Source organism: Rutilus rutilus (assembly GCF_951802725.1).
Source record: "Rutilus rutilus genome assembly, chromosome: 3".
NCBI lineage: Eukaryota > Metazoa > Chordata > Actinopteri > Cypriniformes > Leuciscidae > Rutilus > Rutilus rutilus.
This window is the reverse complement of record NC_140211.1, coordinates 3,799,634-3,814,777: the sequence shown is the minus strand read 5'-3', so window position 1 is coordinate 3,814,777 and position 15,144 is coordinate 3,799,634. Positions and strand designations below refer to the sequence as shown.

The 15,144-nt window shown below is 38.4% G+C and overlaps 2 protein-coding genes across 2 annotated transcripts in view; both read left to right on the top strand.

Moving 5' to 3' along the window:
* LOC311287890 (Fc receptor-like protein 5) overlaps positions 1 to 15,144 on the top strand; it is a 291,105-nt gene that overhangs the window by 144,527 nt on the left and 131,434 nt on the right. The gene's annotated exons all lie outside the window — the stretch shown is intronic.
* The window catches only part of LOC311287888 (uncharacterized protein), a 28,365-nt gene continuing 21,936 nt past the window's right edge, over positions 8,716 to 15,144 (top strand). Inside the window, exon 1 of the mRNA XM_084405000.1 lies at positions 8,716 to 9,210. The gene's annotated coding sequence lies outside the window, so the exon portion shown is untranslated. The remainder of the gene's footprint in view (positions 9,211 to 15,144) is intronic.

Genomic DNA, 15,144 nt, shown 5'->3' with positions numbered 1-15,144 from the left:
CTGTTGATGCCTTGAGTGGCCTGGCAGTAGACGCTTCCGAGGACCGTACCTGCTCATGGTTAAACGCATCATCTGATGCTGAGTCTGATTTATTGCTTTGTGAATATTCTTATTTTGTTTAGCTTCATACTCTTGCAGTGTAATATTTGTTTATAAAACATGAACACATTTGCATGAAAACACATCCTCCTCACGCGTTTGCTTATGTCCACACCACAATTAGACGTTCAGGATGAACAATATTTACATCTCTCACATGAAACAGAAGGAGAAACAGCGAGTGTTATTATTCTAGACACATTTCATTACGTTTTATTCAATCTTATGTAACTGTTAGTTTTATTGCAACAGTAAAAGTTACACTATAACATGTGTCCCAATTCAGAGGCTGCATCACTTGAAGTCCAGTGGTCCTTTCTTCAATTGTGGATTACTCAGATTTCACTGCTGACGATTTGACATGATCCAGGAATGTTCGATTCTTCGGAGCTCATCACGGAGTTGCTGTCATAGCAACAGGTCCGTAAGCGCAAACCTGCTCGGGAACAGGCTTATTTCATGGGAACAAGATAACGTTGCATCTTTTTAAGCGGAGGTGACAGGCTAGCCTACTGAAAGTCTGTCCCAGCCACTGCTACTTAATCTAAAAATGTATTATTTATTAGAAAACTAGATGTACAAAATATGACCGCCGCTCAGGCCTGCACTGGCTTTCCACAAAAATAAATGACGTGGAGCAATTTGGCTGTATTGCGTGTTTATGTATATACCTAAAAAAAAGTAGTAGTATGTGCATGTCTGTCTGTGTGTGTGTGTATGTGTGTGTGTTTGTGTATGTGTGTGTCTGTGTGTGTGTGTGTGTGTCTGTGCGTGTATGTATGCGTGCGTACATGTGTGTGCGCGTGTGTGTTTGTGTGTGTGTGTCTGTGCATGTGGATTTGTATGTGTGTGTATGGGTGTGTGTCTGTGCGTGTGGATGTCAGTGTGTGTGCATGCTTGCGTTTGTTTGTATTCCTGCATGTGTGTGTGTGACAGTTAGGGTTGCCAACTTCAGAAAAGGAAAATGCGGGACAATCGTGGTTATTTATAGGAAAATGAGGGACACTCAAAATATTTGTACTGTATCACACAGTGTACGTCATTTCAGTGTCTGCAGTTAAGTTTGTGTTTAAAAGGTTATCAGACATAAACACATTTGTATTGCTTAACCTATTTATGTATTTAATTCTAAAAATAATTTGAATGTCATACATGAAAAAAGTCACATTACAAACAAACCATAGTTCAAAATAACAACATTTATCTAAAATAGAAAGCCTTTTTAACATTATACACTAGGCTTACAGTTCAAAAGTTTGGGGTTAGTAAGATTATTTTTGGGGAAAAAAAATAAAGAAAGTAATTGCCTAATTTTATTCAGCAAGGATGCATTACATTAATCAAAAGTGACAGTTAAGATAATGTTACAAAAGCTTTCTATGTACTTTCTAAAAGCTTTAAAACATTAATAATAATCAGAAATGTTTTTTGAGCATATTATTCCCTCAGGTAGATTACATGTTTTCTTGCGTGGCTGGATGTTAGACTCATGAACAATAATCACGTTGTTTGCATTCGCCAAAATTGATTAGCCGAAATCAAAAGGTGGACAGTGAAAGGAAATTACCGTTAGCGCGAGACGAGTCCGGCTTGAAGCGGAAGCGACCAGACGGCAGAGGATGTTCGCAAATCAAACAATGATTTGTCTCAAAACAGTGATTAAAAAAAGCTGTGATTGGATGATGACAGGTGTCGGTGATCATTCTCAAGTGTCGTGGTCAGCACTGCTGCTGTTGCTGTTGTATCAGTCAGTGGTTTATCAGCTTGTCAAAAAACGGGACACGGGAGGTCACGCACGGGACAAATAAATTAGGCCCAAAATACGGGACGTCCCGCCTAATTCGGGACAGTTGGCAACCTTAGTGACAGTATCATCCTAAACCAGCAACCCTTCGCTCAACACCACCATCTACAGGCCGATGAGTGTACAGTCACTAAATGTGCACATAAATGAATTTATTTTATACCCCCCCATGGATGAAATTCTACGAAACTTAGCATACCCCCAGAGGATGTCAAGTTAATCATACACATGAAATATGGTGCAGTTATGAACATCTCAACTGAAGATAGGGGTGATTAAAGCAGAATAATATTGCATTTTCATTTTTTATGGGAGGGGCGCAAATCACAAATGAGTGATTATGGGCTAGGTTGATGTGGGCCCTTAAGACCAACATACCATAAAAATTTCTTCATCCTCGGTGCCACGGTTCAGGTAGTTATTTAGGAAAAACTGCATTTTTTGGGTTTGGGGGGGCCCAGCGCGGGGGGGGGGGGGGGATGTGGCCCCCGGGGACCAAACGAAATTTTTTCGTAAAAGTCTAGTGGGGCTACATGCCCACCAAATTTCATGTTCCCCCGTGTTTCGGTGTCCCTGGTATCGTTGACGAAAAAATTCAGTAGATGACGAAAAAGAAAAAAAAAAAAAAAAAACTTTTACAATCCCTATATGACCGCTTTCGCTAGCTACGCTAGCGGCGGTCATAATAATTCGGCAACTCGAGCGCCAAAATAAACCCCAAAAGAAAACCCTCCATACACCAAAACCTCCTCAAAACATACTACCTATAATGCCCTGAATTAGCGTCTAAACCACAACATACTGGATTGGAACAAGCTCTCTCTCAAACGCTCCATTTACCCGCAAAACACCGAATCGCTCTAAACAACTTCCAAATGATTTACGAATTTCAATGAGGGAAACATATTCCTCAAAATTTGAATCGTAAGCATTGAAAACAGGAAAAGACCGCAGTATTAACACAATCGATGCCACGCGGGCTACAACAACAATACTCACAAGCCATCCGCTAGCGTGGCCATGACCGAAATGACCCGCGCCTGACAACAAAGGCTAGAGAGCGCGCGCGCGAGAGAGAAAAACGCAATCACACTTCCTTAAATAACTTCCCACCTGGTTACCCGGATATACGCTCAACAGCGCCATCCCCAGTACGGAATAGGGAAAACACATTGACGACTGTCACAGTCTTATATATTAAGAATATATTAAACCAAAAACGTTCATATTTTTTAGAAAGGATGTGAATTAAAACAACCACAGCAGGCAACAAGTTGATCAATTCTGTTAAATTTAAATTTACCAAATTATCCATTTGTTTTCTGACAGGAAACACATGGAACGAATACACCGCTCCACATTTTGATTGACAGCCGTCACAACCTAGTGACCGTGTTTACTCCTTTACTTTCAACCATTGGATAGGATTTAAAAAAACGGCTGTTGTGTTTGTACTTCTGACGAAGCGCTGTTAAATATAGGTGAAAAACTACGCCGCAAAAAGAATAAATAAAACTTACTCTGGTGAGATCTTGCCGGATCCCTACGCAATACATGACGATCTTTGGATTGTGGATGACAAGAAGTGGCCAGCAATTGTATGGCCTGATATATAGCCATAATTATTGTAGTATTAGGTTCTATACGGTAGCATTGGAAATGTGTGGAACATATATTGTGTGTGTTACGGTACTTGGTTGAGGCAATAAAGAGTTATCAAGAGTTATGGATGGCTGTCGCGTCTTGCTCCTTAAGAAAGGTTATCGTTGTACCTATTAAACAACTGAACATGGTGTCAGAAGTGCAGAAATAACGGCTCGTTCGTGAATTAACAAGTTGTGAAGTTAGTTTCAGTTTCGGGTCAGCGATTAACTGGACAAGTTAACGTCACCATCATGAATCAGTTTCAAGTTTCTCCACCGGAAAAATTCACGTTTAAAGCGGAGGACTGGTTGAAATGGATAAAACGTTTCGAAAGATTTAGTGTTGCGTCAGGATTGGAGACGCAGGCTGACGAAAATCAGGTGAATGCCTTGATCTACATGATGGGTGAGGAAGCTGAAGACATATTAACTTCCCTGCATTTAAGTCCTGAAGAAGCGAGTGACTACGAAGTAGTAAAGAATAGACTGAACGATCACTTTGTAGCTCGCAGGAACGTGATTTTTGAGAGGGCTAAATTTAATCAGCGGCAGCAAGAAGTGGGTGAGTCTGTGGATCGCTTCATAACGGAACTGCATTGTCTAGCCGAGCACTGCGGTTATGGAGATTTGCACGATGAGATGGTGAGAGATAGACTCGTCGTGGGTCTGACTGACAAAAGGCTGTCAGAACAGTTGCAACTGGACCCTGAACTTACACTTGAGAAAGCCGTCGTACGAGTTCGACAGAGTGAGCAGGTAAAAAAACAACAAGAATTACTCAAGTCAAACTTCAAAGGGGAAATTTCAAGTGAACAGTTGGATAGTGTGCAGGCTAAACAGAACAGTTATATGAAGTCTAAACCATTGAAGTCACAATATGTTCAGTTGGCAAAGAAAACACCTCAGGAAAGACCTAAAAAGGGGTCATTGTGCACAAGATGCGGAGACACAAAGGGCCATAATCTGCAGCAATGCCCAGCGAGAGATGCAATATGCAATCGTTGTCATAAAAAGGGACATTATGCTAGGGTGTGCAAATCAAAGAAAGTATACGAGGTGAGTATAGCCACGCCAACTGAGGGGATCGATGAGGATATTGTATTCCTTGGCACAGTAACGGCTAATGTGGAAGGAAGCCCATGGATGACTGACATAAAAATTGACAATTTGGATGCAGTGTTCAAAATTGACACTGGAGCTGATGTTACTGTTGTTCCTTTGACGCTGTATAACCAAGGCCAGTTCAACAAGCTGAAACATCCGGGAAAAATTCTTCAGGGGCCGGGTGGAATGTCACTGAAGGTTAAAGGGAAATTCACAGCGACCCTCAGCAAGCACAATAAATGTACAAAACAGGACATTTATGTTGTTGAAGGATTGAACATGCCATTGCTAGGCCGACCAGCAGTCACAGCACTTCAGCTGGTAGCCAGGCTGGATGAGGTCAGCTTAATCACAAAGGATAGAGTGGAAAGGGAGTTTCCAAAACTCTTCAGTGGTTTAGGCAAAATGGAGGGTGAGTACAGCATTGTGCTGATGCCAGGTGCAAAACCCTTTTCTCTTTCAACACCTAGGCGCATTTCCCTCCCTCTCCTACCAAAAGTGAAGGAAGAATTGTACAGAATGGAACAGCTAGGGGTAATTTCAAAGGTGGAGGAGCCAACGGAATGGTGTGCTCCCATGGTCGTGGTGCCCAAGCGGACAGGGAAAGTGAGAATTTGCACAGATCTCACGGAACTGAATAAGTCAGTTATGAGGGAAAAACATCCTCTCCCTTCTGTAGAGAACACATTAGGTCAACTTGCAGGTGCCAAAGTGTTTTCTAAGCTTGACGCCAATTCTGGGTTTTGGCAGATTCCACTTTCAAAGGAATCGTCTTTACTCACCACCTTTATAACTCCATTTGGCCGATACTGTTATAACCGCCTATGCTTCGGAATCTCCTCTGCGCCAGAGCACTTCCAAAAACGCATGTCAAGAATCCTGGAGGGACTGGAAGGAGTTGTATGTCAAATGGATGATGTACACAGAGTGAACACGACAAGAGGCTGCGGAAGGCGCTCTCGAGACTTCAAGAATCAGGAGTCACACTCAATGAGAAATGTGAGTTCTCCAAAAAGAAAATCAAATTTCTTGGACAAATCATCGAGGCGTCAGGGGTGAGTGCAGACCCAGAGAAGGTGGAAGCAATAAAAGCCATGACACAACCACGTAATGTAAGTGAAATGAGACGGTTTTTGGGAATGGTCAATCACCTTGGTAAATTCTTACCATTTATGACTGACAAAACACAGCCACTCAGAGATTTACTGAGAAAGTCCAACATGTGGGTCTGGGGGTCAAAACAGCAGGAGGCCTTTGAGAAAATCAAAGAGGAACTGACAACACCTCCAGGTTTGGCACTGTATGACACAAACAAAGATACAGTTGTTTCTGCAGATGCCTCTTCATATGGGCTGGGAGCTGTTCTCCTTCAGAAGCAAACAAACAACGTATGGAAACCTGTGGCATATGCTTCGAAGTCTCTCAGTAGTACGGAGCAGCGATACGCGCAAATTGAATAGGAGGCGCTGGCCTCCACATGGGCCTGTGAGAGGTTTGCTGAGTTTCTCATTGGGAAAAAATTCCACATCGAGACGGATCACAAACCCCTAGTTCCTCTGTTTAGCTCAAAGAAGTTGGATGAACTTCCTCCACGTATTCAGCGGCTTCGTATGCGTCTTTTGAGGTTCTCATTCACCATATCGCATGTGGCTGGCAAAAATATTGCAACAGCTGATGTGTTGTCTAGAGCTCCCATAAGCAGTGTGGCAGAAGGGCTTTCTGAAGAAGACGTCAATTTGTATGCTGATTCTGTCATGGCAAGTTTACCGGCTACAGAAAAAAGACTAAGAGAGATACCCCGGATAAATACTGAGTGGTCAATGGGGCAGAATAATCCCCACACTCAGTTGAAGGTTTTGGGCAGTCTACCCCATCCTTCTAGTATAGAGAGAAAAAGTTATGGAACATGTTTTGCTGTTATTTGGTTGTATATATACATATAAAAAAAATAAAAAAATAAAAAGAGCATTGTGGTAATGTAAACATTTTACAGAATTATTATTTAGAGAAGATAACTGTTTCCTCATTTAGCATTTATTTAGCACCCCTGAAAAGATAAAAAGAGAAGGAGCCTTATTTTGAAAGGGGGATGTAGTATTAGGTTCTATACGGTAGCATTGGAAATGTGTGGAACATATATTGTGTGTGTTACGGTACTTGGTTGAGGCAATAAAGAGTTATCAAGAGTTATGGATGGCTGTCGCGTCTTGCTCCTTAAGAAAGGTTATCGTTGTACCTATTAAACAACTGAACAATTATCTTATTCAAGCAAGTGTGTATACAAGAGAAATGATTAGAGCGTACAAATCCCTTGATGAATACAACTATGTGCTATGTGGTCATGTGCAGCTCGTCAAATTATGAATATAAAGAATATAGCAGCTAATACAACTTCCTCCTTCTGTCCCACTCTTCCATTTGCCTAGATTTGGAATTACTTGCAACACGTATAATTTAAATGAGCAGATAAGCCTGCATGTAAATAAATTACGCAACAACTCCTTGGTATTTTGACTTAGCGACAATACCACCACTATGCTACTAGCCTAAACCCTTTACTCCAGTACGAAGACCGCGGGTCTTTCTGCCTCCTGGTTGTGTGCGCAAGCAGTGATGACGTCGCCGAGAAATCCATGTATTGGGTGAATCCACTGGCTCCGTCAGTGTCTCCATGACAATGGATTATGGGTAGTTCTCTCTGCCAAATATTTTATCGAGATTAATTGATTATTAATGGTGAAATTGTCAAAACAATGAATATATGTATATATAAAAAAAAAAAAAAAAAAAAACATTTGAATTGACAGTGAGGACACTTCCGGGGTGTTATATCAACACTCAGTTCGCCGTGCCCTGGGCATTCAACAGTACCGCAGATGGGTTTACATTGGAGTTAGTGGAAAGCTCTGTGCGTCTCTTTTGACGCTAATGGGTGCCATGTGCGTTGAAAGTATACGCTGACGGACGTGTCAAAAGCGTAAGTATATTACGCCCCGGGAATGAGAACGGGTTGTGTACTATATTACTGTACTACCCAGTGCGGTTACAACAGTAATATCAAATCAAATCAAATCAAGTATATTTGTATAGCGCTTTTCACAATACAGATTGTATCAAAGCAGCTTCACAGTATTAAAATAAAATAATACAACAAAGTTTGTTTCTAGTGGAATTTATTGATTGATAGAATAAAATTAAATATCCCCAAAATATCCCCAACTGAGCAAGCCAAAGGCAACATACATAATATACAGTATACATAATATACAGTAGAAAGCAATGCATTCTGGGTAATATTTGTCCTTTTCGAGAAAACAGCATAGAGGAATATAGGCTACTGTGAATTAACAGTGATTAAAGTCAACACTCAGAGGCTGTGTTCCAAATCACACCATATACCCTCATTCACTAGTCCCTACATTAGTTTACTAATATTTATTTTTTTGTAGAGGACACAATTAAACACTGCAGCAGATTTAAGGTATGCAAAAAAAATAAAACAAAATAATAATAATACCTTAGTGCTTCAAAATTAAACCATTAAATTGCTCATTGTTATTTCAAAAGCTTTAAACTCAGTATTGAACAAATCTGAATTTATCCAGCATCAGCAGACTAGAAGCTGCACTTAAAATAGCTTTTGAATAATAGAAGAAGAAAAAAAAAACTTGACACAAAATATTTATAAATATCAATGTTTCTTTATGAGTTAAGGGTTATTCCTCTAAACTGTATTGTAAAAGGGGTTTTATTTAAAGATGTTCAGCCATTTGTGAACATTGTTTCAATCTGGTCCAAATGGTGAATAAGCAAAGAAGCTTGACATAATCTCCAGTACTGAAACACATGCTGAAAAATGATTTTACCTTTAAATACAGCTGCTGACATCATATACAACAAAGTGTCATAAATTGTAACAAAGTATAATTTGGATCTTTAGCAGTTTCTGACATTTTACAGTCATTGTCCATTTCTGTGTGTAGGCCTATACACATATTTTGTCTTAAAAACATATTCAGACATGTATAGATGTGCACTATTGTACTGAACAGTATAAATGTTCCCACAGGGGGTCTCCTTATTAACTTACTTAGCCACCCATAACAGTTTGGAAAATGTATTTGAGTATGTAGCCCAATCAATTAATAATTTGGTTAAATACATGTACATACAAATACTAAGTCAATATTTATTCTGAAACTGTATTTTTGCTCGGTTATACGGGTTAAACTGTTCAGCCTGTTTTGGGTGAGACATAAAGAGATAGAGCAGGAAGAGAAGAGAAAGAAGAAGGGAGGAGCGCTGATCAATCTGTTTTTGTTTTAACTTAATTTCTGATCTTAGCTTAAGATTTACACATTGTTTATCTGTTATTTGTGTAATGAACATGGCTTAAAACTAAACTGGATAGTTTGGTTCGCATGAGAAGTGAAATTATTATTTGTATAATCGCGCATGCAGTAAAGCCCAGAGCTCTTTCAGCGCGTGGAGATCGAGCTGGTGTATCGAGCTTCTCCTGTTCTCCGGACACACACACGCTTCGACCAGAACTGAAACAAGGTAAGGCTAGTGGAATAGTGTGAATGAATGTGTGTGGGGCATTACTGAACAGTTTACAATACGTTGGATTGAAGTTGCGAGTGTGACGCACCGACATTAAAACGATTTGCTCGAAATGAAACCGAAACTAAATGCATATCGGAGAGAAAACATCTGTTGTAATTCGATTTTTAATCACAAAACAAATTATTAATATTGTTTGTCAAAGTAGTTATATATCAAATCTCCATGGCGTTAATTTGACATTTGGGTTTGTTATAAAACTGCGTGGATAGGTTTCCGCATTCAACATCCCATAACCACAGGGCTCCAGTCCAGACTAATAGTCCGTGAGGCGGGCAGAAAATTGGTATCAAAAAGGGCACCAATTCTAATGTTTATTTTTCAAAACAGGCATGCCCCCTGACCACAAAAATGCATGATAGCAGTGCCATGTAGGTAGCTTAGGGTATGAAAATTAAAAATTTTACATTTAAACGTGCTGAAAAAAATATAATTATGCAAAATAAATCTCAACATTGATAAACTGTATTATATTGACATATCTATTGCTTTAGATCTCTTTTATGATATATATATATATATATATATATATATATATATATATATATATATATATATATATATATATATATATATAAAATAAAATAAAGTAAAATAAAATCATAATATAGGCTCTTTAGGACAGAAAATGTAATGTCTCAACATTGTTTCGGCCCAGATCCGGCCCACATCTGGAACTTGTGGAATGCGGATCTGGCCCACATGCAGCGTGGAATGATGGCACTTGGGCGCATCACTCCTGTTTGCCAGATCTGGGCCACAAGCAGGCCATAGCAATGCCACAAATCAGCCAAGAGCACAGCCAACCTTATCTGAGCCACAAAACCTGTGTATATGAAATATTTAGTCATTTCAGCCTTAATAAGCCTGTTAACAAGCAGAATCACTGAAGGAAAGAAGAGAACAGAAAAAGAGATGAGCAGAAACACAAGAACTACAACTGACTTCAGTCCCAGCCTCAGATGAAATCAACTGAAGAGAAAAGAACATATTAAATCTCTCAAGATTTCAGCAGAGGAGGATTAAACAACTCCACAAACAGCATTACCAGCTTCACTTATTACTAACCAGACTGACTTTATTTCTGTCAGACGTCTACAAAAGTTTTTATTGAGAATTAACAGAGGTTTAACTCTAATGTGTTTCATTTGAAGTCACCATAACAGTGATCAGTGTTTCCATTAGTTGGGCTCTTAACTCTTATCATATCTTTTGTCTTTTTTTGGCCGCTGTGACAGTGTGTTTGTCAAACACATTTGCAGCAGCAAAGAAAGCTAAAGTGAAATGATATCAGGTGATGATGGTTACCTGTTGATGGTTTTATAATCATCATAAAATAACCTCATTAACTGATGTCTTTCGAATTTAACAGTTGTGTTGTTCAATTAATATTTTCACATCACAAACCCTGTGTTACTGCAGCATGAGATCCAGCAATATTATAACAGTCAGTTTAAATCTTTTAATAAACATGAGATCAAAAACTAAGCTGCTGACACACACAGACATCAACAATCAGCGTATGAATCTCAACAATGGTGACAATCACAAATATTTAGATAAACAGATCAATTCAGAACATCACTGAAAAGCTACTAATTCACAACAAAAACAACAGCAAAAAATAAAACAAAATATTTAGAATTAAACAAAATTATAGTACAATTCAGCTGCATAAGTTATTCATGTTGCAATGCATGCTGGGAGTTTTGTACTATGCTGGTACCCAGCATGCATTGCAGCAAGGCACTTTTGATTTTCACCATTGTTGAGATTCATACGCTGATTGTTGATGTCTGTGTGTGTCATATTAAACTGACTTTGGCCTGCTCATGTTTGTTAAAATCTAACTGATTGTTATAATATTGCTGGATCTGATGTTTCAGTAACACAGGGTTTGTGATGTGAAAATATTAACGGTACAACACAATTGTTAGATTATAAAAATCTCAGTGAATCAGGCTGTTTCATGATGATTATAAAACCATCAACAGGTAACCATCATCACCTGATTTCATTTCACTTTAGCTTTCTTTGCTGCTGTAAATGTGTTTGACAATGTATGTACAATTTGGGCAATTAGCATTCACTTCACTTGTTGTTTAGTTATCCATGGTAATTAGCATACAATGAATGACTTGATAGATTAATCAATAATTGTATAATATATTGTTACATGGAAGCATATACTGACTGGTCTTCAGTTTAAAACAATGAGTGAAAGCTGTACACCACTATGTTTTATGCAGAAAAATAATCATAATAACTATATTATTGAGTTTTGACAATATTCCAACCTAGATATCACCAAGTATAAATGTTTTGGTACCAAAAATAATGAATTAAAGAAATAACTGACTTTACGTTGAATTCGACAAATTTTGGGAGGGTCATACATAAAATTGGTGATTTTTGTACCTTAAGCTAACCACTAAGAATTGCTATCATGCATTTTTGTGGTCCAGGGACATCCCTCTGTTGAATAAAAAAGAGCAACATTGGTGCCCTCTTATGATACTAATTTCTGAAATTTGGGGGTCTGCCTCACGGACTATAATACACTGGTTGCACTCAATGCACTGGTGCTAACAACTTTCTCATTTGGTCGCACCTTATTGTTTTGCTACAACATGGAATTAATCAGTGCAGGCTGATGAACTTGTCTTAATCTGCGTATAGGCTGCACTAGTTTTGCACTGATGTAAAAAGACTGACAGTGACACTGTGACACAAGACCTCATGTTGGCAAAATGTTTTAATCTTTTAAATATCAAATGAAAATAAAAAATATATATATTATATAAAAAATTAAATCGAATTTGCGCGTTTCATCAGTGCGCCATGCGCGTGTGCGTGACTGAAAACAGGAACTTTAAAGATGAACTGAACTGTAAAGTTGAGGTGTAGGTGAAGTAAAGGTGATATAACAGATGTATTTTATTTATTCTCATTGGTACAATTATTAAAATGGCAGAATTTGTTAAAAGGGATAAAATGGTATGTTGAAAATGTTGTTGTTGTTACACGGGCGCCGCCATGTTGGATTTCAGCATTCCACTACGTCACTGGCATGGTAAGCTACTCTGTTGCTAACCAAAACAAGCAGAGCAGCCATAGCATGTACATAGTCTGAGGCTAGCTGACATGGCTGAGGAAACAGAAACCAACAGGTCTAGAGGGGGGGGGGGGGGGGGGGTATAGTGCTAAGGCAGCTGGGGTTACGATACATTTTCACTGGCTACCTTTGACAAGGAAACCAGGCTTTATAGCGTTCAACAAAACTGAGACTGACACACTCGGCATTCATTGAAATTGAGTCACAAAACCAAGCTAGATACCAAACGATCCAACCTAGGTAAAGGGCTAGCAGCTAAACACGTTGGAAGCACTTTTGTCAAACTCCACAAGCTAGACACCACTACGACTATATAAACTGTATAAATAAATCATGACTCCGACGATATCACAGATAGATAATAATGCATTTACTAGCAGCTAACTAAACCGCAGCAGGTCTGTAAACAGAATCCAATGTCCCTCTCTAACGTTACTCACCCTGAAGCTAGCTGATGTTCATCGTGTCAGGAAACATTGTTGATGCAGGGAGTTCAACTCGCAGAACTAACGTTAGCTGCTAGGTCCATAGTAAGAAGTATCTGTGCAGTATTTTGATTTTAACATTTTGCGTGCAGCTACTTAACAAGCGATCCCATTGGATGAATTTGTCCAATCACATTTGCCATTTATCGTCCTCGACTTTCTAAAACGCACAGTACCTCAAAAATGTTTTAGTATTTTTCTTTAAATGCACACGACATATATAAGCAGTCTCTATTTACTAAAATGCATAATGTGCTTGTATACAATAAATGAGAGTGCATGACAGGCTACAGCCCTCCAACCTCCCACCACATTTCCCTCTTATAACACCATGAACCACTATTGCTCCATTAATAATTGACTATGTACATTGCAAATACAATCTGTAGCATACCTGCATTACTTTTATTTCGTGTAATTTACAACGTAACGGCGTTGCATGCTCGTAGTTTCTTTTGCACTTGGATCAGTGAGGCGATACAGCGCGCTCCGCTGCATTTGCGCGTGCAATTGAAGAGTGTGCGCTACGAGAACAGGATAACGGCTGACAGGACAAGAAAGTCAGTTTTTCTGAGGTGAAAAACTTTATTTCAGCGTACACTTATGTCACTGCCTGGTAGTTCCTATTGTGCTGGGTTTTCTGAAGTAGTCATGATTCGCCTCTCATATCATGCCCTAAACACGCATGCAGATTGGAAAAGGAGGAGCGGGGGCGCGGGCGCGGGGAGCAAGGATCACAAATTTGAACTATATCGATATATGCGATATGGTCTAATTCCATATCGCATTTCAAAAATTAAATGTTCCAGGTTGACCTCTCTGCAACAGATCGATTCCGGTGCAGTGTCCATGCTCCGGCAGCGCCCGCACCCACACCAGTCACTTCCCCCCAAACGATCCTGTACTGTAGGTGGAGCCTGAAACTGATCGTCCTCCTTGTGGTGGTAGTCAGGTACTACTGGCCTGTCCCTCACAGGCTCAAACGCGTAACCAAAATGACTAATTTTCGTGTGTATAGGACCTGCAGTTGCAGCTGCCTATATACCTTCGCAGGATCTACCATGCCAGTGATGTCATCAGAATTGCCAGCGTTCTTATACTAACAAACGCAATTTTTGTGTTGCTTAAAAAAAAGCTATATTGATATTAAAAAAAAAAAAAATTTGTGTAATTTACTTTTAATTGTCATAAACAACACGTTATCAATGTTGATTTTTTTCAGTTCAGTTCATCTTTAAACAGCAGCTGCTGAGACAACGGCAAGAGCGTTCTGTTGCGCATGCGCGAATTTCGGACATTTCACAAAGCGTTTGTACTGCGTCACAGCAGCGGCTCCACTAGTTAGTTTTCTTATGAATTTGAGGTTTATGAATTAACACTGTCTCGAGTTCAACATTTAACACTCATGAAGTTAATTTAAACTCATAACTCCTAAAAAATGAATGTAACTCTTGACTGAGTAGATAAATGGAAGTATGGTGTATCAGAAGAATAGGCCTACCATACAGGAAAAAAAAAATGCATTGAAATATATTTGCATTGTTGTTCACTTATATTTATCATTTTGAAATATATTCTGAAATATAACAAAAATATATGATGTTAAGTGTGAAATATATTTACATTTATAACATGTAATGTAAAATATATGACAAAATATATGGTCGTAAAATGTTTAGCTAAAGAAGGGTCGAAAACGTATTTTGATCATAGTAATTCCTCTACCTTTTCCCCAATACACAACAAGGGACAACTGGGGACAGCTGTCAACTCAAAAATAGCTGAACTCAGATTTAAAATGAAATAAATAAAAATGTAAAAAAAAAAAAATAAAATTGAAAATGTGTTGTTTGTTTGTGAAAATGTTAACTTTTTAAATTACAAAATATATTTCAAATGAAACAATTTGCAAAAGTTAAAACATATATGAACATATATGTTGTTAGTAAATATACAGATATATAAATATATTCACATATTTAACTAAAATATATTTTCAAAAAAAATAAAAAATATATTTACACTATTTAACTAAAATATATGTATTGGGCCAATTTAGAATATTTGCATATATTCCAAAAATATATTTCAAATATATTTATTTATTTTTGTGTATGGGAACACAGTAATGTAAATTGTTAATAGCCTATGTCATAGTTGTTGTCACACCTAATATGATTTTACAATTCTTGTAGGCCCAATGCTTATAATTTGTAAAAATAAAATAAAATAAAAAATAATAATCACAAAACAATGCACTTTTATATTTAA